Source organism: Cavia porcellus, unplaced genomic scaffold (genome assembly GCF_034190915.1).
Source record: "Cavia porcellus strain 051 isolate PalLab524CR breed Dunkin Hartley unplaced genomic scaffold, mCavPor4.1 scaffold_2, whole genome shotgun sequence".
Classification (NCBI taxonomy): domain Eukaryota; kingdom Metazoa; phylum Chordata; class Mammalia; order Rodentia; family Caviidae; genus Cavia; species Cavia porcellus.
In genome coordinates this window covers 55,873,059-55,898,199 of record NW_026947485.1, presented here as the reverse complement: position 1 = coordinate 55,898,199, position 25,141 = coordinate 55,873,059, and the positions used below count along the sequence as shown (strand labels likewise).

At 33.2% G+C, this 25,141-nt stretch overlaps 1 protein-coding gene across 7 annotated transcripts in view; it reads left to right on the top strand.

Moving 5' to 3' along the window:
* The window catches only part of Phf14 (PHD finger protein 14), a 284,212-nt gene that overhangs the window by 162,005 nt on the left and 97,066 nt on the right, over window positions 1-25,141 (top strand). The window contains exon 18 of one of the 7 annotated variants that reach the window (XR_010045215.1): window positions 16,620-16,702. The exons of 5 other annotated variants lie outside the window; for them this stretch is intronic. The gene's annotated coding sequence lies outside the window, so the exon portion shown is untranslated. Of the gene's footprint in view, window positions 1-4,694; window positions 6,574-16,619; window positions 16,703-25,141 lie in introns of those variants that run through there. One more of the 7 variants, XR_010045212.1, reaches the window with a different exon arrangement.

Below are 25,141 nucleotides of genomic sequence, written 5' to 3'. Positions count from 1 at the left end.
ATTAATGTAAATGGTCTCGGTTCACCAGTTAAATGAAACAGACTGGCAGAATGGATTAGGAAACAACATCCAACCATATGCTGTCTGCAAGAAACCCATCTAACCCAAAAGGAAAATCAAAGACTGAAAATCAAAGGATGAAAAACAATACTTCATGCAACAGGAACTGAAAAGAAAGTAGAGGTAGCTATACTGTTTGCAAATAATGTGAACTTCAAACCAAGAATGATCATAAGAGATAAAGAAGGTCCCTACATACTGGTTAGGGGAAAACTTCAAGAGGAAGAAATAATAATCTACGGGGCTGGGGATTTAGCTCAGCGGCATAAGCACCTGCCTTGCAAGCAGGCAGTCGTGAGTTCGATCCCTGGTACCGATAAAAAGGAAAAAGACCAAAAAAAAAAAAAAAAAAAAAAAAAAAAAAGTAGCAATCTAAAATATATATATAAACCAAATTCCAGAGCACACAGTTATACAAAGCAAGAATTAATAAAAATGAAACATCGAATAAGCAATAACACAATTATAACAGGAGACCATAACACACCATTGACACCAAAGGACAGATCAACCAGACAGAAAATCAGCAAAGAAATAATAGAACTGAATCACAGCTATGAACAAATGGACTTGATAGACATATACAGTGTTCCATCTGACAACATCAGAATATATATTCTTCTCAGCAGCACATGGGATGTTCTCTAAAATAGACCACAGCTTACAGAACATATTTAAGTCAATGCAAAAGAATTGAAATTATCCCATACATGTTATCAGATCACACTGCCTAGAAACTAGAAATTAATGATAAAAGAAACTGCAAAACCCATACAAACACATGGAAATTGAACAATACACTCTTGAGCAATCAGTGGGTCACAGAGAAAATTAAGAAATTACACAATATCTACAAGCAAATGAAAATACAAATACAACTTAGCGGAATCTGTGGGATACAATGAAAGCAGTCCTCAGAGGAAAATTTATTCCACTGAGTTCCCACATCAGGAAAACAGAATGAATCCAAATAAACAACCTGTTGCTATACCTCAAACATCTAGAAAAAGAAGAGCAAGTCAAGCCCAAAGGCAAAAGAAGGGAAGAAATTATAAAAATCAGAATAAAAATTAATACAATAGAGACTAAGAAAACAATCCAAAAAATCAATGAATCAATGAGTTGGTTCTTTGAAAGAATAAATAAAATTGGTAAGCCCCTAGCCAACCTTATTAAAAAAGGAAAGAAAAAACTCAAATTCTTGCATTGAGGAATGAAAATGGTGAAATCACTAGAGACTCTGTGAAAATACAGAAGATCATCAACATCTATTTCAGAACCTTCTACTCATAGATTCGATAACAGAGAAGAAATGGACAGATTCCTAGAAACATATGAAGTACCAAAGGTGGGTAAGAAGATATAAAGTTGCTGAATCAATCAATTTCTATTAATGAAGTTGAAAATGTAATTAAGTCCTTATCTACAAAGAAGAGCTCAGGCCCAGATGGATTCACTGCAGAATTCTACAAGAAATACAAAGAAGACTTAATGCCTATACTCCTCAAACTTCAATGAAATTGAAAGGGAAGCAATTCTTCCTAAGTCATTTCTGGAAACAAATATTACTCTAGTACCAAAACTTGAGAAAGACCCAAATAAAAAAGAGAACTACATACCAATCTCCCTACTGAACACAGATGTAAAAATCCTCAATAAAATATTGGCAAACAGGATGCAGCAAATCATCAAGAAGATTATATACAATCACCAAGTGGGATTCATCCCAGTCATGCAGGGATGCTTCAACATACGTAAGTCAATAAATGTAATCCACCATGTCAATAAAGCCAAAAGTAAGAATCACATGATCATCTCTATAGAAGCAGAAAAAGCATTAGAGAATGTCCAACATTCATTCATGCTAAGAACCTTACAGAAAATTGGAATAGATGGTCTTAAGCTCAATATGATAAAAGCCATCTATGATAAACCAACAGCCAGCGTCATATTAAATGGCTAAAAACTGAAAACCTTTACCTTAAAATCAGGCACAAAACAAGGATGTCCCTTATCACCACACCTATTTAACATAGTCCTAGAAATACTAGCCAGAACAATAAGACAAGAGAATTAGAAGGGGTAAAGATAGGAAAACAGGAAGTTAAATTATCATTATTTGTGGGTGACATGATACTCCCCCAAAAGAAGACCCCCAAAACTCCATTGAAAGACTCCTAGATACAATAAATAAATTCAGCAATGTAGCTGGATACAAAATCAATACTCAAAAATCAATAGCATTTCTGTACACTAACAACAAAATCACTGTGATAGAAATAAAAAAGCCACACCCTTCACACTAACATCCAAAAAAAAATGAAATACATAGGAATTAATCTCACAAAAGAAGTAAAAGCTCTTTACAGGGAAAATTATAATCCCTGGAAAAAGAGATTGAAGAGGATCTCAGAAAATGGAAAGGCATCCCTTGCTCATGGATAGGAAGAATAAATATAAAAATGGCCATTCTCCTAGAACTGTTACATAGATTCAGTGCAGTCCCAATGCAAAAACCATCAGTATATCTCATAGATCTAGAGAAATGAATCCTAAAATTCATCTGGAATCAGAAGAGAACTAGAATAGCAAAGGCAATTCTAAGCAGCAAAGGCAAGGCAGGAGGAATCACAATCCCTGACTTGAAGTTATACTACAAAGCAACTGTAATAACATCAACATGGTACTGAAATCAAAACAGAGCTGAAGATCAATAGAATACATTAGAAGATGCAACCACAACTACAAATGCACTCAACCACCTTATCTTTGAGAAAGGGGCCAGACATGTCCACTGGAAGAGCAACAGTCTCTTTAATAAATGGTGCTGGAAAAACTAGCTCTCCACATGCCGAAAACTGAAACTAGATTCATGCCTATCACTATGCACTAAATTAAAATCTAAATGGATCAAAGATCTGAATATTAAAACAGAAACACTAAATCGATTAGAAGACAAATTGGGTAAAAACCTTGAAGACATAGGGGTAGGTAGAGAATTCATGAACAGGAATCAAATTGCACGGGAAATACTTCCCAGAATCAATAACTGGGATCGCCTCCTATTAAAAAGTTGCTACATGTCAAGAGAAATCTCCAGCATAGTGAAAAGAAAATCCACAAACTGGGAAAAAATCTTAGTGAACCATCCCTCATACAAAGGACTTCCGTCTAAAACATATAAAGAATTATAAACAAATCAGACCTCCGAAATTCAAAGACCCAATCCAAAAATGGGCATCTGAGATGAATACATAGTTCTCAGATGAAGAAATACAAATGGCAAATAAATACATGAAAAAATGTTCATCATCATTAGTCATTAGAGAAATGAAGATTAAACCACACTGAGTTTCCTCTTACTCCAGAAAGAATGGCCAGGATCAAAAAACTACCAACAACAAATACTGGAGAGGCTGTAGGGGAAAGGGAACTCTCCTGCCCTGTTGGTGGGTGTGCAGACTGGTGCAGCCTTTGTGGAGGTCAGTCTGGAGATTTCTCAAATAGCCGGAATTGGAAGTCCCACTTGACCCAGTGATTCCACTTCTAGGCATATTCCCAGAAGAACTGAAAGCATCGTACCACAGTGCTATCTGTGCACCCTTGTTTATAGCACCGCAATTTGTTTGTAATAGCCAGCTCTTGGAAACAACCTAAGTGTTTGTCAACTGAGGAATCGATAAAAAAGTTGTATTTTTATACAGTGGAGTACTACTCAGCTATAAAGAAGGATCATGTTGAGATATTTATAAAGTAATTGGATGCAACTTGAGACCATACTCATAAGCAAAGTAAATCAAACTCACATGTATAAATACCATGTATTCTCCCTAGTGTAAGAAATGGTAAGAGTACATAAGAGTTTATGATAATCATGATCCCCTATTACATTGCTCTAAAGCCTTGTAATGCCTGCATTCATTAGTTGGAATGGTTTTATCCCAGTTTGTTTGAATTTATCTGTGATAGTATAACAGCTATGTTAAAGAAAATATGTCATAATAACCAGTGCTGATTTAATATCATCTTACTCTGAAGTCCTACTATGCTTTTGTTTTTCTATTTCCTTTGGTTTTATCCTGTTATATCTTATTGGATATTATTATGTGTGATAGTATAAACAAATTTTCTATGGAATGTGAGATAGTATAGTAGCCATTGTTCATTCTCTGCTGCTTGGTTCTGAAAGCCCTGTAATACTTTCATTCTCTTGAATGGTTTTATACTGTTTTGTTATGTTTGATACATCGTATATGAACTATACTCAACTATTTCAAAGAAAGAGACATTATGGTAGTTACTGTTAATTACGGGTTGTCTCGTGCTAAAATGCTGTGTTACCTGCATTGTTCTGATCTGATCTGCTTTGTTATGTCCTCTTGTCTTAATCTCTTTAAAATAAAAAAAAATTAAGAAAATATGGAAAATGAGATTGTGAGAAATAACTTCAAGGTAACTAGAGTTACACCCATTTATTAGTTCAGTATATCAGAAATTACAGTATTATTCACATTAAATTGGTTCTGTGTTTAAAAGCAAGATTAGTGCTAAAGTGCCATTTTCAGAAAGCATGAGTAAACTCTTACTACACAAGGATGCACAGTGATCAGCATGTTGTCTTTTAAACTCTGCAGAAGTCTGGAAGCATTATCACAGGTGTGCTGTGTGAGTACCGCAGGTCAGTGTGCTGCTTTCTTGGCCAGCGACAATATATTCATCTCTGTCTTCACCCTACAGACCTTTCTGGGATCTCTCAGCTGGATTTTACTCTTTCTGTCATTAGTCTCCCTCAGCTTCTTTAAAAGTGTTTCCTGATAAATCAGTCTCTGCATGTGCTTGCTCAGTGTTCCTGTACTCTGGTCACTTACTCTTCAGTCAAGCAGATATGACTTGGATTGTTTAAAAAACTAACCAGGCAAGTGACTTACTCCCCCTGGACCCCAGTTTACTCATCTTGAAAAGGAGACAGTAATAAGTGATGCATGCATATTAACCTTCTGGCAGACTATTCTTCTATTTTTAGAACCTAGTTATGCTGGTAGGCCTGAGCAGTACCCAAGTTCTACTTAGTTGGACATTTCCACAATTAGTGGAATTGCTTTTATTAAGTTAAAAATAAACATAAATATACATTTATTTATAAAGGTTTTAAAATATTTTTGAAGTGCTCAGAATAACAATACATCCATTGTGTTTTTTTATTTTTCTTTATTTGAATATCATTTAGAGTTATTTTAACATGTTGGTGTACTTATGGGGATACTCTTTATTTTAAATTTAACTCTATTAATTTTGTGTACTTTTCATAGAAAAGAACTGTCTTTTGTTTTCTATTAAACACCAACTTTGTTTAGGAATTATAATTTCCTGCATTAGCAATGTTAAATGCAACTGTAGCTTTCCTTTCACTGCTGGTTTGTTTCCAGAGCCTGCCATGAGAGATAAACCCATTGCAAATGAAGACAGCATTCATTTTCCTTCCACCTCTGGCCACACAGAATTGATTGGGGTAATAAAATGACAGTGCCTTGTAATATACTGAAGGCTCTTTAATTTGAAAACCAGTTCTAGCCTGATTCAGAGCTTGTTTAAAGCTAATTTATAGCTTACATAGCTGGTTAACCAAGGTAAAGGATGATGTATTAAAACTGAAAAAGGATTAACTTATGATATATGCAGATGCATCTTGTTAGAGTCCACTGGTGTTAAAAAACAAGGTGAAGGAGAGGAGGAAAGTAGGGAGAGAGGAGAGTGCAAGGTAAAGAGAAAGAAAGAGCGACTGTAGGGAGGGATGAGCAAAGGGAGGAATGGCAGAAAATATAACTAGTAACATTGTTTTACATAGGTAGCATTATTAATGGTTTAAATTTTTTCTTGCTTCAGAATTAACTTCTTGTTTTTCTATATCAAATTGGTGCTGTTTGCATTTTGCCTTCACTTTGCATCATGTTAAGGTCAGTATAAGGCTAGAGACATGTAGCAGCCATCCTGACTTCCCAGTGCCAAGTTTATTACGTACTTTGCTGGCTGTACTGCTGCTGAGTCGTCCTGGTCTGTCAGCATTTTAATTACAAGTAACCCTTTTCAGGATAAAACAGAGGATTTAGAGCTCCTCATTCTTATTTGAGCTGAAAAATTAGTGTTAGGCTTTTTACCCTTGCGTGCTATTTTTTATCTCTATTCTTGGATATTTAATCATTATACCCCACAGATTGCACTGGTATTCGGTACTGTGAATGAGTATAGATTTTCAGAAATTATCTCAACAGTCATAAATAAAGTTAGATCACATTTTCCTTTTTTGTGTTTTATCATTGGCATAGTTTCTACTTTTTAACCTTAAAAGAAAAAGAGTGGAAGATGAGCATGTCTCCTGTGATATTCTATCCTTGTAACATCCTAGAAGGTGTCAAAAATTTCAGTAGTGTATTGGTCATTCTTAACTGTATGTGTTGCACTGAGTACCCTGGAAGTATTTTGAATATCTTTGCACCAAAACAAGAATAAAACAAATGTATGTAAATGTACAATCTGAAACGGGGCTGAGGATGTTGTGGTTTCTTAAGTAAAATCTGTCTTGCTATTTGGTTAGGCACAAAGCTAAAAAATTGTGGCTAAATATAATATCTATGATAAACAATCATAATACTTTTATAACTTTAAAGATTATAAAACAGTACATGCTTATTAGAGGAAATTTGGAGAATAACAGCGTATAAAGATAATAAAGTCATTCAAAGCCTAGCCACTGTTGGAACTGTTTTCTGTGTCTGTCTTTTAAGAGTTTGATATCATATAACATATGTCATGTATTCTAGATGAGGACAAACACTGATGCTTACAGAGAAAAAGAAAATTAAATTCGTTAGCACTTTAGAGCTAAAGCCTCTTTGAACAATATCTTATCTTAATTTATAATTTCTCTCAAATTTTCTTGAGTATATGACCGTTACTGCTGACATTGAATGGATGGAAAATACACAGGTGCTAAGGTTACTGTCAAAAGCATTGGCAAATAGATCATTCTCCTGACCTTAAAATTGTTTCAGTAGTAGCTTTTACCTGCCTGTTTTCTACCATTCACCGCCTTTCACATCTTGTTTATACTTGATCTTCAGTGCTTTGTGTGACAAAACCCTGCACAAAATCTTAGTAGTTATTCTCTTATCAACCAAAAGTTAGAGTTTGTTTAAAATGGTTTTATAGCCCTTGCTTTTTCAGTTATATTGTTCAAAATATATTAGCTTTGAGTGGGTTTTAAGCTATTTTTTTTGCCTTGTTATTTTTATGGTATTTTGAGTTGATAATTTGATGTATTAGAATCTATAGAATTTTTAGAAATTACTTATAAGTATAATTTTGAGTATATACTTAAATATTAATACACCTTACAACTATATTTAGTTATTGGCATTCTTTTATAAAGTGAAAGTGGTTATTTATTTGTTTATTCACTGATTGGTACTGGAAATCATACTTAGGACTTGCATTTACCAAACAGGCACTGTGCCACTGAGCTATATCCCTGGCCCAATGTAGTTAAGTTTTATACTTTTATATTTATAAAATATAGTTATGCATGTAGTATATAGATCAGTACATTATGTATGGCACTAAATTTTATGGGGGGCAATTAGAAATATTTCTAAAAACAACTCTGGGAAATGATAATGGAAGAAACACTGGCATAAATAATTTTTATCTTTTTTTCTCTTGAAGTTATATAATAAACACTAAAATTATTTTTAAGTAAAGCCAATTTTGTACTGTGCATATGGTAGTTATACTATTAAGTAAATACTAAATTCATGTGTTATAAGCATCAGTTATAATGTTTCCTCTTTCTATTGGGATGATAACCTGTAAATACTAGAATAAATAATCCTAACATATGATTATTCATTTTATGATTTTTATATCTTATGGCAGTGTGAGAACTGTAGAAATTTTGAAGTTTGTTCTTCCTCTAAAAGAGTATATAGCTGTACACTACTCTAGTTGCTGGACAGAGAGGTAGTACACAGCTGGTATCTCCAAGATAGCAGCACAGTTGTAGTAGGGTAATGGTGCTCTGCTGTGCGCCTGAGCATTGCTGTTCCGTAGACAGATATAGTGAGAACATTTTTGACCTAAAATATTTTTATTTTATAATAGACTTACTGGAATGTACGTCAAGGGGCAACTGTAATTACAAATACCCAATAAGATATTATCACTTTGTGACTATGGGATGGAGAGATTATATAAATTGAGAGATAAAAAAAAAACATCATTAGTCTTAAATTACAACAGCAGTCACTTTGTAATATGTTCTATATATTATTGTTTGAGATCTTTCAAATGATATATTCTTTCCAACATTCTTCTGCTTCCTGTGTACATTTTCCTTACTCATATAACTCTAGAGAGTAATTTGTCTAATCAGGCACCATTGTGGGTTCAAAAAGTAAGACAAAGTTCTTCAATTTTAAGCAAATTTATTGCATGAAGTAGTTATGAGAATAAGTTAAAAAACTAAGGACCTGTTGTTACTACTAAAATTTAAATTACAGATATTATAGAATTATGTAAGTAAACTACTTAACCAGTTGAATTAAGCAAGCAAATATTTAACAATAAAATATAGCAATATCAAGTAATATTTTATTGTGTACTCCATATTCTATTACACTGTTAGAACAAACAAGATTTTAACTTATAAAATACCTTGAGTATAACTTTTTCCAGTCCCAGCACAGTATCTAAAGAAAAACATTGTGAGAAACAAGTACTCTGAGTATTAGGATAAGGTGTAGGAAAAGTGTATTTTTAATTGTATTTTCTTTCGTGCTTATTTTGCTTTGAAGACATTGTCTTCAGGAGTCCTGTTAAGGAAGTGAAAATGCTCAGCCAATTAATTAGCCTTATTGTTTGGAGCAGTAACTTTCAAAGAGCTTTGACTGGTACTCAACAGTAAGAAATGCATGTTCCTCTGTAACTCACTGCACATTCCTGTATACCATCCTTATGTACCCCTGCTGGAACCTCAGCACATATCACTGTAACTCATTGTACATAGCTCTGCAAGTTAATTTTCTCATACCCTGGTGCACATTTCTGTATACATCTTTAGTCACAGTTCTATACACAATTCTACATACCTCCAGAGCGTCTTTTACAACCTTACTGTACATACACACTGAAATGAAGCTTACTGTGTGTCATGTATCTCATTTTATTTTTTCTACTTTATTTTCCCTTTGAAACAAACATTCACAAGTCATTAAACCTGCATTTTGTCAAGATTAATGTGTGCTGGCTACAGTAGTATGTCCTGGTGATATTATTAAAGATAGGTTTTATGTTCTTTGTTAGGTGTTTAGGTATGAGTGCAGACACACAAGCAAGTATACATGTAGGGTAAAGTATTCAGTATACATTGCAAAATTTTTGTAGCATTTTCAAGTCCTGTAATATCTTTTATTGTTTAATAACAAATTATTATAAATTTAAAAACTATCAATTCTAGTGAAGAAGTTCAAAAAATATGATTTAAAAGATGTTTAAGTAAAAAAAATGAAAATTTCTACATTTATGATAAAAAAAAAGTGGGTGCCCTTAAAAGGGCAGTAGATTACAGATGCTGCTAGTACTTAAAATTGTTGCCAGCTACTTATAGACATTAAAAAATGTTACATTCTTGAGAAGCATCTTTGAAAGATTTGTATTCTCATGTAAATATCAAGAATACAATGGTCTTTGTGTTCATTATCTGTAAATTAGCCAATTTTTAACATCTTCTTTAAAATTAAAATGATGTGAAAGATGTCTGTGGAGTATGCAACTTGTAGGCAAAACAAACCTAGATTAGAGTATCACTTAGTAGGAGAGCCACTGTGGCAAATTCCCTTGCCTTTTTGGAATCTTTATTTCCTCCTCAGGGACAGAATAGATTCTCATTCATTTAGAATAATTACAATTGTGCAGTAAATCTAGAAATGAGTTCATCAATTGGCAGTCAAATTCTCTTAGATCTTGCCTTAAAAATAGCTATAGAATAGAGAAATCTGGAGTTCAAAAGGGTTATGGATGAAGTATCTGAAGACCCATAATAAGTGATGAGAAACTAGTTATAATGGCACAGAATTCCCAAATAGTATGTCACTTCTAGGATTGTGCTTATTGAGCTTATTGTTTGATGTATGAAGAAGATTTTAATGTTTTTCATTGTTTTGATATAAAATAAATTACTTTGAAATTTTCCTTGCGTTATAGTCTTAAGTTTTATTAAAAGAACTTTGATGGGTAGTCCCCTGGGATGTACAGATTTTATTCTATAAAAGTAGTTTTTTGGATCATCGGTGGGACATCTAAGTGACCGTTAGTATTTTTCTTTTCATTTTTAAAACCTAGTTTGAATTTCTTTTTAGCACCTACAAGTTTTTAATACTTATGTGAGTTTATTATATGACATAATGTTTTTATTCTTTCTTGATACTTCCTGTTCCTTGCCATGTGCTGTGCCTTGTATCTAGATGCCCCCCAAAGCCTTGTGCACTCATAGGTGGGGTTTTGAGAGGCAGTTAGATCACAGGCGTGATCCTGGGTCATGAGTGTGCGGTACTGGATCAGTCCACTCACAGGTTTAGAGGGCTGTGATGTTAGGAGGCGAAGCTTGTGAAGGAAGCGTATTTTCTCTCTGCCTTGGTGTTGCTCTGCTTCCCACTGCCGTGCTACCCTGCCTCAGAGCCAGCTGGCTATGGACTGAAATTTCTACAAACTGAGCTAAAATAAACCTTTCCCCCTTTTAACAAGGTATGCTAGGTATTTTGTCTGAGCCAAAGCAAAGTAACTAAGCTATCATGTCTGCCAAAACTAAAAAATACTACTTCATGAAAGAAAGGAAAGCCTACTAGCAGTTGTTCCTCAAATTATCAGACTATAAGAATTATTTACTTGGAAATTTTCAGTGGACATAGTATGAATATCTAAATATCAAAAATAGCAATATAAAGTAAATAATTAACCTTAGTGACTATTGTTTTTACATTGGGACTTAAGATTATTTTTGGTTTACTTTAATTCTATGGATGATTCTCTGTTAAAGCAAATAGTTTTAGAGTTTCCTCTAAAGTGTGTGATAGACAAATGTTAAGTGTATTATCAGTGAATATCATGAACCACAAGCACATAGTACCCTAAATGCATAAAATTACAGATTTTCTATTTTCTTGGTAACCTTAGCCTCAGAGTTAAAACCAGTAGAAATTCTTGTTGCCCTTTACTGTTCTTATAGCAATACACTATAGCAGTTACTCACTACTCCATAGTGGATCATTTTTATCTGCATTGGTGTCTTTTTTGTTTATATAGAATAAATATTTATGTTTTCTCATTTTTCTGGACTGAGAGATATGGATAGAATAACTTTAAAACATCAGCTATAATTCATTGTTTGAAAAGAAAGCCCTTATGCTGATACTGTGTGGGAAAGAAAACTATCTAAATCATTTCAGCAGCAGGCTTATAACCAAGATAACATCAGTGTTTTCCTTCTTGAAAGTGTATCTTTCATATATTAAAGTAAAGAGCAATATTTTATTAAAAAAGCTTTTGACAAGTTTAACCATCATCACAAATGGCTTTAAGAAATTGTGATATATTTGATAGAGAAAATGATGGTAAGATTTTGTGTTAGTCACATGTTCACATGTAAATTTTCATGAAACTCTTAAAATACAATAATAATATGTAAGTGAAATAGTCCTACATTAATAGATGACAATTTTCTAATTTAAATTCTCAAAAACAAATCCTCTGTCTAGATTTGTGGTGGTAACTACTTTCCTAATAGCTAGTTGGTAACATCATAAAAATTACCATTTGAAAAAATGTAGACTTTTGGTTCATACACAAATTTAAACCTTACGATTTAGGACTGCTTCAAATTTTGTTATATAAATATTTATAGAAGATAAGAACAATACATATACTGCTTAGTCCACTTTAACATTAGGACTGTGAAAGTTTAGTTATGTCAGAAACATTTCCCTTGCTTTGGGAATCTGGAAGCTTGAATTTAGCTTTATAAAGGCTTTTCCAACAATGAAAACAAAGTTTTAGTAAACTGTGGTTAGTGTTCTAAAATACGCCCTTAAATAATTTTTATCGATATACCATAGCAATTTGTAAATAAAACATAAATTGTATTTAGCATAAACGTTCTATAAAAATACATTAATTTGTTCTAATTTTTACTTTTTTCATATCGTTCCTTATCTATGGTTTGCTCAGTAAGAATCTGAGTAAAAGATTAGGAGCTACATTTATTCATGAATTATTTTTCTCATTTGCAGGTAATACATGTTCATAATATGTTGTTTGGAAAGTACAGAAAAATAGATAAGGAAAACAAAGTCCCAACTTCTCAGAGACTGCCACGGTTGTGGGATGAACATGTTCCACAAGTTTTTGTCTTGAGTCCCTAATTCAAATTGCACTGCATGGAAAGTGGGGGAACCTGACAGAGGTGATGAAGTTGTGAGGGTAGAGCCCATGTTAGTGAGATTAACGTTATCCTAAGAGTGGCTGTCTTGGAGGAACTTGTTACAAAAATCAGTGTGTTCTCCTCTTGCTGTCTTCTTTTGTGTCTTGCCTTTCTACATTTGCCGTGCTACATCACAGCATGGAAGAACCTTGCCAGGTGTGGCTCCCTTGAAGCTTCGACTACCTAGAGTCTGTAACTGTAAGATGCACATTTCTTTTTTTTCCTGAATTACCCCATCTGATATTCTGTCTCAGCATCACAAAACAAAAGTTACTGCTCATATACTGTACTGCTTTTTTTCTAGTTTTTCTTCTTGACTTTGTTTAACAAATTTCTGCACATCTTGCATATCACAGAGTCCATAATAACTGGGAATGCTATAGTGTCTCTGTCAGTATACTCTCCTGTCCTCTTGATGTCTGTCAAGTGTCTGTAGGCATGAAAACTACGTAAATGAACCCAAGATATAGTTTTAACGTGGTTAAATAAGCCCCAACAATTGCAAATGCATGTACACAGTCTCTCTCTCTCTGTCTCTCTGTCTCTCTGTCTGTCTGTCTCTTTCTCTCTCTCTCTCTCTCTCTGTCTGTCTTTTATCTCTGTCTCCCTGTCTGTCTGTCTCTCCTAAAATGCCACTGTGGTACCATTATGCTTCTATAAATTTAGGCTCAAAATGAGCAAATCTCCAAAAATGTTGGTTAACCAGTTACTTCTTCACCACAGACAGCAAAAATCTTAGCATTCACAAAATTTTTATGGTAATATAAGTTTGCTGATTATGTTGTTCTAATTTGTGTAAGAATTTTCCCACTTTCAACATTACTACTGCTTAACACAACACAGTTTTGAGGCAGTTTTGTAAGAATACTTTATAGGACTGTAGTTTAGTTCGTCAAACTGTTTAAACAAGTACTTTTCTAATCACTAACTCTGTACTTTGTACCACAATGAAATATAAAAAAGAATGTGAAAAGTAACAAGCATTATAGGTATATGGGATATTACCATAAACCTGTTTAATTAAAACAGTAAATTAACATAGAACACTAAGCCTTTTAATTTTTTATTTTACTTATTGTATGCATTAGATATTACCATATTTTAAACTTGTTAGGTAAGTATTAGAAAATAGACTGAGGAAAATATAAAGCTATATTTTATATTGAAGTTAATTTAAAAAAGACAAACTCTTATATGTGTTGAACTTAAGTTTGCATCATAAACTATTATTCATTATATTACACTATTGAAATGTTCTACTGGAAAATCTAGGCTTTGTTTAGTTTGTTTTATTCAATGAATTATACAGCTTTCGAATAAATATGTGAGAAATATCTCTTTGGCCGTTTAATGACTGCCTTGACAAACGTGTCTTCATGTTTCCTGTTTGAGACACTAGGCTTGTCCACATTCCTTCCTTTTCTGTTGCCCCAGTGGTATGACTTCAGCAATATTTCAGAACAGTCATCTGTTTTCAAGACCTCCACTTGCTCATCTCCATTTTTTATTTTCCTCCAAACATGTTTATGAGAAATAAATATTTTATAATTACAGTGAATAGAAATAACCTGCAGAACACTAAATTGAAGGTGGGAAAAGATTTGGATTCTTTTATTTATCCATGATTGCAGATATTCGGCAATGTTTGAGCACATTATTTTCAAAAGTATTCATAGAACTCTGCTGTGTGTAGGAATTTTCCTTTCATACATATAGTCAGCTCTATATGGTCATTTTCAGCATAACTAAGATTCTGAAAACTAAAATTAGATGCTGAAAAATATTTTGTTAGAGTACATGCAGTTAACTTACTCTTTATATAGATCATTGATGCAATTCTTTTTTTGTGTGTGTTTTATTCAATCTGAAGCTGCAAGATCAGGATATTTATTGTTTGGGGCAGGAAGTATATTTTTGTGCTGAAAGAAAAACTTGATTACATATGAGGCATATAAAATATATCACTGTCAAAGAGCTCAGAGTTAGTATTATCAGCAACTCAAGAATATTAGAGTGATTTTATTATATTTTGATTCCTTTTATTATGGATCAAAGATGGCAGTTGTAACTCTAGTTATTGCCATCATGTTCCTAAAATAAAAGGTACACTGTAAAATTGCTTCTACACTGTCTTTTAACTATTTCAGCCAGAATTGTGTTCCTGTTACTCCACTGAAATGGCTCTTGTTAATATCATTTATAATCTCTTTCTTGTCAGACTCAATATATATGCCTCTGTCTGAATCGTACTTGACCTCTCAGCATCATTTGACAGTCTTGACCATTTCCTTTTTCTTTTCCTGGTTTCTCTGACTTGTGCACCCTCTGAGTTTTTTTTTTCCTGTCTTGATCTTTTGGGCCCTCTTACATATGTCTGTAGATGATTGAGTGTAGTCTCACAATATGTATGTATTAGGGACTTTCAGATTTGTAATGTCATTGATGAACTCTTCCCCTAAAATTGAATTCGTATATTCAAATGTTTCTTCACATTTCTGGTGATAACCAAAGATCAGTTCACACTTCCTTGCCAAAAGAGAATTCTTGATGCCTTGATCCTTCCCCAGTCTCATAATTTTCTTCTCTGAGTCTTTACTGACTCAATTCCTTTGCTTTGGACTCAGAAGCTGGAGGAATCAGTGTTAATTAGTCTCCTCTGTTTATTCCCCACATTGATCTGTTTACCTGCCCTAATTCTAAAGGATATCATAATTCTTCCATTCCTACTTCTACAGTACTTCAAATCACCATCATTTTCGATCTGTTCTAATAGCTCACTTCCTTATTCCCATAATTTGTATTTTTACCTGACCTCTCCCCTTCTTTCTCTACACCTCAATTGCAGTAAACTTAAAACTCAAACTCAAATCATATTGCTTAAGTTCTTAAACCCTTCAATGATTTCTCACTGTAAGTTAAATAACTAGTACTGTCATGTGTAATAATACCCCTCATTTTATTTCATACCATTATCCTGACCTAAGCTCATTCCGTAGGGTTTTATACCTTGTTCCTGCTGCCTGGAGGCTCTCCTCACAGATTATTGCATAATTATCATTTAGGTCTCAGATCATGTGTTTCATAGATTGGACTTCCTGATTATCCTGCCTAGTAAAAACTATGCGGCCATTCTATTTCCTCATCCTGTTTTCCCACTGCCTCAAAATATGAAATTACCAACTAATGGTTTATTGCCTTTTTCTTCCTTTTGGAATTTTAAGATTACTGAAGACAAAGATATGCTGTTGCTCACCACTATTTCCTCATATTCTAGCAATCTGCTACATAATAGATATACTTGTCGGTTAATAAACAGAAAACACATAGAATAAAAACAAATTGGATATACAAATAGAAAACATTTATATATTTCATGTTATAGTAATCCTTAAAATATGTCAGTTATTATTTGTATGGAAATAATAAAATTGTACTAAGACTAGGAAGCAAGATGATTATTTTAATTATGGTGTAAAAAAAGTCACTTTTCCAGTCTTGTGCATCAGAGTTCAACTTGGAACCACAATTTTTGGCAATAATCTGATTAATACTATTTTGAGTACTGTGTAATAGACATTTTATTAGCATAATCTGCGTACTCATTGTTTAGTTGTGTTTTAACCCAGAGTCATTTTATGAGGTTAGATTTTTCTTTGTTACTTTTTCTGTTGCATAAGTTACAGAATCTGAGATGAGAGGCCATGTACTTTTCACAAGGTCATTCCAATGATAAATGCTAAAGCAGTATTCACATAAGTCTATTTGATATTAAATACTACATATGCATTTTTCCTCTGTACTCATGTAACTGTTTTGGATAAGACACGGTTGTTTTTCCGTATAGTATCAATTTGGTTTTGGGGTAAACACACATACACACATAAAGTTTTTTATACAAGTTCATGCTACATTTGTCACCATTTGATTTAAAATAATGTTGATTTATTATGGTTAGTCTTGACCAATCCTGACAGATGGTTCCAGACTGTAACTTGGGAAGCATGAATTCTAAGTCTAGCTCCACTGTAATTAGCTGCAGGGTTAAGGAAATCAGTTGTCATCTGGGAATGGACTCACTACATGGAGAGAAAAATGAATGGATCAAATGACCTTTAGGTAAGATGTGTTCTAGCTCTGAAACCTTATAGCTTTCATTAGAGAAGGGTAATATAGAAGAACAATCTTTTATAACTTATATTTGCATCAGATTTATCATTTGAATGTGAAATACTTAATATGTCAGTTCACTCTGTTCAGCAGAAATACATATAGTGGTCACTATGCTTGCTTTACTCAGTTCTGAAATTAAGAGAGATAATTAAAAGAATATTGGTACATAATTTAAAAGTTATCTTGTAAAATGTATAATGTCTTACATACCGTTGAGTTATCTCATATCAATAGTATATGTTATTGAATTATCTTACCGTTTATAAGTGTTTCAGTTAATTCTATTGAAATTTCAAAGACTACAACAAATGGGAATAGTTTTATCTTGTCTACAAGTTTTATATTTTGTATCTTTTTCTTTCTAATTGTGTTATCTCTGAAGATTAAATGACAATGTCATCTAATGCATTTATTTAGTCACCTTGACTTTAGCTAGAATGTTTCTCTAATGTGTTATGTCACGTTTTGAACTGATAAACGTATGTCTGTAACCAAGTTCTGTATACAACTTTGCAGGAATCAACATATTATTAAATATTTATTATGCCACTTGTGATGTGTATGAAATTTGTAACAAATTAATTATGTGATGGACCCCTTACGTTCCAGGTCTGGACTACCTGTGTTCACATTTCATAGTCCCAAATGCTTGCTATTGCTCAATTCTATTCCTGGCCGTGACCAGTATTTTGAAATTCAGTGTGTTGGCAAGATATTTCAAACTGGTGAAAGCTTAAAAAGTACAAATTTTCAAATGTAGTTTGTTTCTTACTTTAAATGAAAATTATATTAATAGAGGTCTGTTTTCTTTATATACTTTTGGCTTGTGATAAAAACATATGTAAATAAATTTTAAAATAAGAAAAGTAGAATGCTTTTTAAAATCTTAATGCAGTGGTTATAAATTTAAATTTCTTAGTAATTGTTGAACATTAGTATAATGAAAATTGCATTCTAGAAGTTTAACATGTTTTTGATCGAACAGTATAGTTACCACATAATGTTGCTATGAAATCATTAACTTTTGTATAATTTCTTTTAATGTTAAATATGTAAATGTTTTCATTAACTGTATCTTTACATCTGAGTTTTATATTCAATTTAATAGTACACTAGATTTTTCTTTTAAGACTCTCAAATTTGACCTCTAAACATTCCCAAGCGTCCTGCACAGATCTGGCTCTGTAGACTTAAAAGATATTTTTCTTCTTTAGAAAATAAACTTTGTGCCAGTAGCTGTCAAATAATTGAGAAAGCCATGGACTGTGACAGTAAATTCTTTTAATATGAATATATTTTAGGAACTAAGCAGTCATCCCAGGATAATGACAGAATGTTATGTTGCGCAGAAACTGATCATTGCAACATTTTTCCAGTACACCTTTTTCTCCTGTCTTATTTCTATATCATTATGAGATTTAGCAAATACACCATAGTACGTCTAAATATTTTCATAATTCAGTAGCTCCCACCTTATTCTCAGTGTTACTTGCTATTGTTTGCTACCTGAGGTGCAAAATGTTAAAAGGAAAATTTCACTAATAAACAGTGGTCTATGTATTGATAAAATCTTGCACTGTCCCAGTCCATCCTGCCTGGGAATCATCACTTATCCAGTACACCAACATAGTGTATCCTGTCTGGCCATAGTAGCTGTCTGTGTTATCAGATTTATTGCCACAATCTGATGTTGCTTGTTTTCAAGTGACCCTTATGTAGTGGCCTAACACTGTGAGTAAATTACAACACCTCCATTATTTAACTCACTTAGCTTCATGTTACCTCACCAACACTAAAAGAAGGGGATCAGAGTACAATAAGGTATTTTTGAGGAGAAAAAAATGGGACCACATAATTTTTATTGCAGAATATTATTATACTCTATTGTTTATGTTGTTAGTCTTACTGTGCCTACTTTATAATAGGTATATAAATATGGGAAAAAGCATAGTATATTTGGTTTCTGAATGATCTGAGATTGTACGCCTCCACTGGGGTCTTTCACTATAACCCCTGAAGATAAAGGGGATGATTACTGCACTTGTTTTTGGTCTCATTTTCATCACAGCTTCAGAGGTTTCCGCCCTTGATCAGCTGGCTCCATTGCTTTTAGGCCTGTGGTAAGGCAAGATCATTATGGTAGAGGGATTTGAAAGAAGAAAGTTGCCCACCTCATGGCAGATGAGAGAGAGAAGGAAGATGAAACGGAAGAGAAAGAAGATGACCAGTTGCCAGATCCAGTTCCCAGAACCAGGCCCCCTTGGTTCATTCTCTCCACTCATCTTCCACCTTTGTTTTCATAATTTCTCAACAGCAATGTCAAATTTTGATTCCAGCAATGAGTTAATCCACTGATAGCATGCTTGTGGTCCAGTCATTGCAAATGTCCTTCAGCTGGCGGTCATGGCTCAGCAGAAGAGCCTGGGGTGAGGGAATGAGTTAGATCATGATATAGTTGATGTTTTTCAAGGTTTCCGTAAATAATCTTCCATATCTGAACTAGTTCATGTTTTAAGATTGCTTTTGATCAGTTCTTCCAAACTGATAATTTATTCGTTATCCATTTTGTGAAAACTGAGTCATTTTGAAAATGTAGGTAAAGCTTTTCAGATTTACTGACTATGGGAATTTAATTCTACACATGGTATATTGAAAAGAGAAATTTTTTTGGAATCAAAAATCTGATTTTGAGCCCCAGCTCCTCTAATTTTATATGTGTGAACAAAGGCAGCTTTTAATGTCCCCAATCCTTAATTTCATCAAGAGGAAATGCAAATGATACTTATCTTCACTGTATGGATACTTGATATTTAATAAGCATTTTTAAAAGTGAAAATTATTTTTGTGATCTATATGCTTTTATGTAGAAAAGCATTCATTCAGATATTCAAGAAAAATTCACTGAGCTTGAAAGAATATAGTAGTTCCTGAGGATACTGTAGTAGTTAGCAAGACTAAGGGAATCTGCTGCAAGGGGGCTTATGCTTGAGCAAAAGCAATCATACAGTATGCATGTGTATAGGTAAGTGGTTGTTTCATTGTGATTCACATTACGGAGAACAGTCTGCTGTTCACCTACGGAGAGGTGAAAGAAGGGTTGATACTGTGCATAAAGCCAAAGAACTCCTTTAGGGCCATCTCCAGATAGGATTAGTGAAGGACAGCAAAGTTTTAAAGATAGAATTAAAGACAAGTAAATGGTAGCTTTTAGCCACATAAATCTTGCCACATCCTCATGGCAGTGGTTCAACATGGTGAGGAGACTATAAAAAGACATCTTCCCGCTTTTCTTTCTCCGACACTACAAGCCCACAAGTAGGCTTCCTGTCATTCCTTCCCACGTGCACCAAAGATTCCCCAATCCCCAGCCTGCATGCACTAATGTGTAGTAGTAATCCATTACTGTTGGCTAACCAGACCTCTCCCCAGAGGGGTAATCTTTATAAGGACTGGACAGCCCCCAGTACTTTGTCCAACTAGAGTGCTCCCACATTCTTAGCGTGTGTCTCCTGTGCCTGCATTAAAGGTCTTTTTGTTCTTTGTGTCTCCCTCGTTATTTCTGCACCTTTAGATTGAGTGCCAAAAATAATCAGTAAAAAACAAAAAACAACAGGGTTTTATGATTGATAGCAGTTAGCTTATTTCAAAATAAGTTATAGAAAAGATTTTGAGTGTTCCTAACACAAGCAAAGGACATTTTAGGTGATATATCGATATGCCAGTTGCTCTGACATAATTGCATACTATATGCATGAATAAAAATATTGTGTTGTGCCTCATAAACATGTACAATTATTATGTGTCTATTCAGTTTTAAAAAAATATTTATGGGAAAGAAAATTAAACTGTAGGCCTTTTAAAAAATCTAAAGCAAAACTCTGATGACTTGAAGAAGAAATTTAAGATGCCAGTGTTGTACCAGTAAGGATTTTTTGACAGAAAATTCTACTTTTATGTATATTAAGAGTTGAGATGATAAGGTTAAAGACTTTTCTTTTTTCTTCTGACATTATTGGTATGTTACTGTTTTTGGTGGTGGTGGTTTATGATGGTACTGGAGCATGAACCCAGTCTTTTTAATTTTGAGCATGATCTCACTAAGTCACTAAGTTTGTATTCTGGGTTTAAATTTGTAACCCTTCTACTTCAGCTTTCCAGAGTACATACTGAGGTGTGGTGGGTTGTTTTTTTTTTTTTTTTTTTTTGCACATTGATTTTTAACCTTAAGACATTTAACCAGTCACAAGATGCTACCAAATCTCTAAGTTCCAATATTTATCTAGATAACAGTTAAAATATTTTAATCATTTAAATATTTAATAAAATATTTTAAAATATTTAATAAATATTTAATTATTTTTCATGAAAAGCCAAATAGTAGCAAAGAGTTCATCTGTAAATTGAGGATATGATAATATGGTACTTCTGACACTGATTATAAAGTGCCACCATTGGACAATTTTCTTGTGTAGAATTTCTAAAATGATATTTTTAATTTTACTTGAAGCAAAATCTACTTTTTAAAATCCATAAAAATTAATGTGGCGTAAGAGATATGTTATGGACATCTAATGAGCTGTTAATTTCCAATAAAACAATGAAGATTAATGTGTTCACTCTGGGGAAATAACATTCATTTTGAAATAAGGATATTTGAGATAATTTAATCTGTTCATTTGGATGTAAAGTTTTAAAAATTCACTAATTGTATTTCTGAAAGCAGTGCCCTTTAATGTTGAATACCCTTTTATCTTAATAAAAGACTAGTTTGTCCTTCACTGAAAAATAATTTGTTTTGAAGTCTCACAATACTAATCTTTGCACAAGAGGAAGGTATTTTATTTTGATGTCATAGTCCAACTCTGTAGACTATTAATCATTGGAAAACAAACTCTACTTAAGGTATCATGTTTGTACACCTTATGTGCTTTATTGCATACTTCCTCCATTACCATGTAATTATTTACATGCATCTTTATTATCTTCCACAACTTGCCCAGAATACGGCATATGATCTTTGTTCAGTCAATTTTTGTGGAAGGACGAAAAGAGATTCTAGGATTAGAAGGCAGCTTGTCAGTAGCATCTTCAGGAGACAAGATGTTTATTATGAACCAGGGGGCAAAATATAATCCAGATTCTTCTAAAATAAGAAAATTATCTAGTGAACACAATCAAGTCTGTTGATGAGTTACCAATAAAAAGCGAAATGTTTCTTTAGGTGTGGTTTAGGAGTAGATTTTCATGTTTTGATAATTTAAACATGTCAGGCCTAGATAAAATGCTGCTCATAGGGACAAATTTTTTTAAGCAATGTATCTCTTTTCTTCTAGAGAATAGGTATCAATTTGAAATGTGCATAAATGTACTGAAATAAAATATCAAATTAATGATTATCTGCTCCCAAAGAAACTATAACTTAAAAAGTAAAAGTCAATCATATTACATTTTACCATATTATAGGTTAGTTATATTCTAATGATTCTAAACTGCAAGAAATCAAAAGCCTGACAATGCATTTCATCAGTGAAACATCACCCATTGTAACTAAAGAGCTACGGTTTTGTGAGCAGGCAGTGAGTACTGATATACAGCGTGGAGTCTGTAGTGAGCTGTCTGTTACAGAAATGCTGAAACTCCATTATGCATAAGGCTGATTATCTCTGCATGTTATTTTGGTAAGTAAATAGTAATTGAAACCAAATTTCAAAATCTCATTGACATTTCTAAGTTGTGTAACAAAGATGCTTCATTTACATCTACTTTTAATATTGAGATAATTTTAGACTTTAAGACATTTGAAAAGATAATATGGAGCATCCTGCTAATCGTTTCCCAGCTTCTTGTTATGTTAACAATTTAAATAAATGTAGAAGCGTCATCAGACCTAAGAAATGAAAGTACACTATAGAATTTGTTTAGATTTTTACCAGTTTAGCCATTTATTTCCTTTTCTATCATCTTTAATTTCATGAAAGAGAGATCTTCATCTCTCCCAGTCTGTGGTAATTCTTTACTCTACCTTCCCTTTAATGATGTTGGCATTTTTTCTTGAGAGAGAGACTTACTATGTAGTTCATGCTGGCCTTGAACTCGCTGTGTAGCTCACGCTGGCTTGAACTTGCAGTCGTCATCCTTCTGCCCTGGGCCTCTTGAGTGCTGGGACTACAGGTGTGCACCACTATTCCCAGGTGACCTTGGCACTTTCAAAGGGCTCTAGTCACTGATTTTGTAGAATGTCCCACAGTTTAGCTTTGTGTAATAGTTTCTCCTAATAGATGGAGGATGTGCATTGCTAGGAAGCCTAACACAGACCTTTGTCTCTCTGTTGTCACTTTTCAGTGCATTGCAACAGGGAACTCTTGTGTCATGTGTGTTACCAGTGACGTGAATCCTGCTGGCCAATTAAAGTGGTGGTGCTCAATTTGCTCTGCTAGAAAGTTACTAGTCTGCCTTTAAGAAAGTACTTTTTAATTACTTGTGCTTGGAAGACAGTTCAAAGAGTTGTTTTATTTGTAAGTAACCAGACAATTGTAGGAGTCTTGGTGAAGAAACAGATTTCTGTTTTCATCAATCTATTGGCTAGAATACAGTGGAGAGTTGGGTAAGATCATTTAAAACTCTTGAATGTTCTATAGCTTGATGACTAAAGAGAAGTATAAGAGAATAAATGAGTTACCCCAAACACATCACAGTTGTTTACAATTAGCCTAAAACCCATGTTTTAATTTGATGTAGTTTTTGCAAAGGACATTTTGATAATTTCTTTCTTAGTAAAAGCATTGTATAAGACACATACTATATTGGTATAATTCATATATTTCTTAGCTGAAGATCTATTCATAAATATTTTATTATTTAGATATTATGTTTTTTAGTTTCGGTTATCAGTTTAAAATGTTAACAGTATATCTGACCTCAGGAGTAATAACATTAAAATTTGAAATACTGAAAAATTAAAGCAGGCTACAGTATATCTTAATGCAAATTATAACTTTAATTTTGAGTCTTATAACTATGATTCAGTGAAATTATGCTACTATGAAATGCCATTTTCTTTAGGCAGTTTTTCTTAACCTTTCACTTTTTAAATATACTTAAACAATGAGATTTTTAATACTTATATGAATTCTCTTTGTGAACAGTGATCTATAAGGTAATTAGTGTTTGTGTAGAACATTAGGACAGCAAAGGAAATATAAAATTATATTTTAATATTTTCTCCTATTTTTTGTGGTATTCATTAAAGTGGCCCAAAATGATTTTTTTCTAATGGTAGTATGGACGTTAGTTTTGACTATAAACTAAACATAGGGCCAGACTAAGCAAGACAAAACAAAAATTTGCAATGCTTTTTAAGTATACATCAAGGAAAGGTAAACTTTTATCACATCCCATTAAAGAATGCATTCTACAATGGCAAATGCCTATAGAGTGTTTTCCATTTGTATCATGAATTTAGTTATTAATTTTTAGTCATACTGCACAGTACATACTTATCTCTGAAAAAAAATTATTGCACAGTGCTGGAGTTTGAATTCAGGACTTTCTGTGAGCAAGTGCTCTAACACTGAACTACTTTCTCAGTCTATTGGTTTATTTTTATTTTGAGATAAAATCTCACTAAATTGCCCAGGCTTGGCTTAAACTTGTGATCCTGTTGCTTCAGTCCCCCAAGTAGCCGGGATTATAGGAATGTGACAGTCCCTGAAATTTTAATGGCCCATCAGTAATTTTATCTGAATTTGAACATTTTTTTGTCTATGGCACTATAATGAGTGAATTACTATCGTGAACATTTTTAGATGTTATTTTTATCTTGCTTTTATTTTGTAGAATTTTTAATCTGGGAATTTAAACCTGTGTATTTAGGACAAAAAAACCCATAAATTTAGAAGCATCTGCCGTTTTTGAGTATCTCAGAAGAAGTAAAAGTGCTTTTAAAATATTAGCAAATTTGGGAACTTTGAAATGTTACATTTAGTGACTAGATGATGGTTTATATAAATATAAAAATATCTTTCAGAACTTAATTGAATATTGTGTTGCCTTGTGCCATACACTTTCAAAATATACTGTCCTCTTTGAAAATACATTTATGTTGGCCCGCAATGGAATTTGAGAGTTTTTTATTTTTCACTTTGTAGTCAGTGCTATCGGTATAAAAACTTTAAAAACAGGTTAGAATCTTTTAAACTGGAAAATGTTATAAGCAAAGGGAGCTCACCAATGTTGTGGCCTCTCATGTAGATTTCTAACCCACACTTCCATTCCTATCTCCCAGAGATTAGAAGTCTAATAATAGAGACAGAGAATTCTGTGTCTTCAGTCTCCCTGGAGGTTGTCAGACATACTCATCATGTAACAACTCATCTGCTGGAAGAA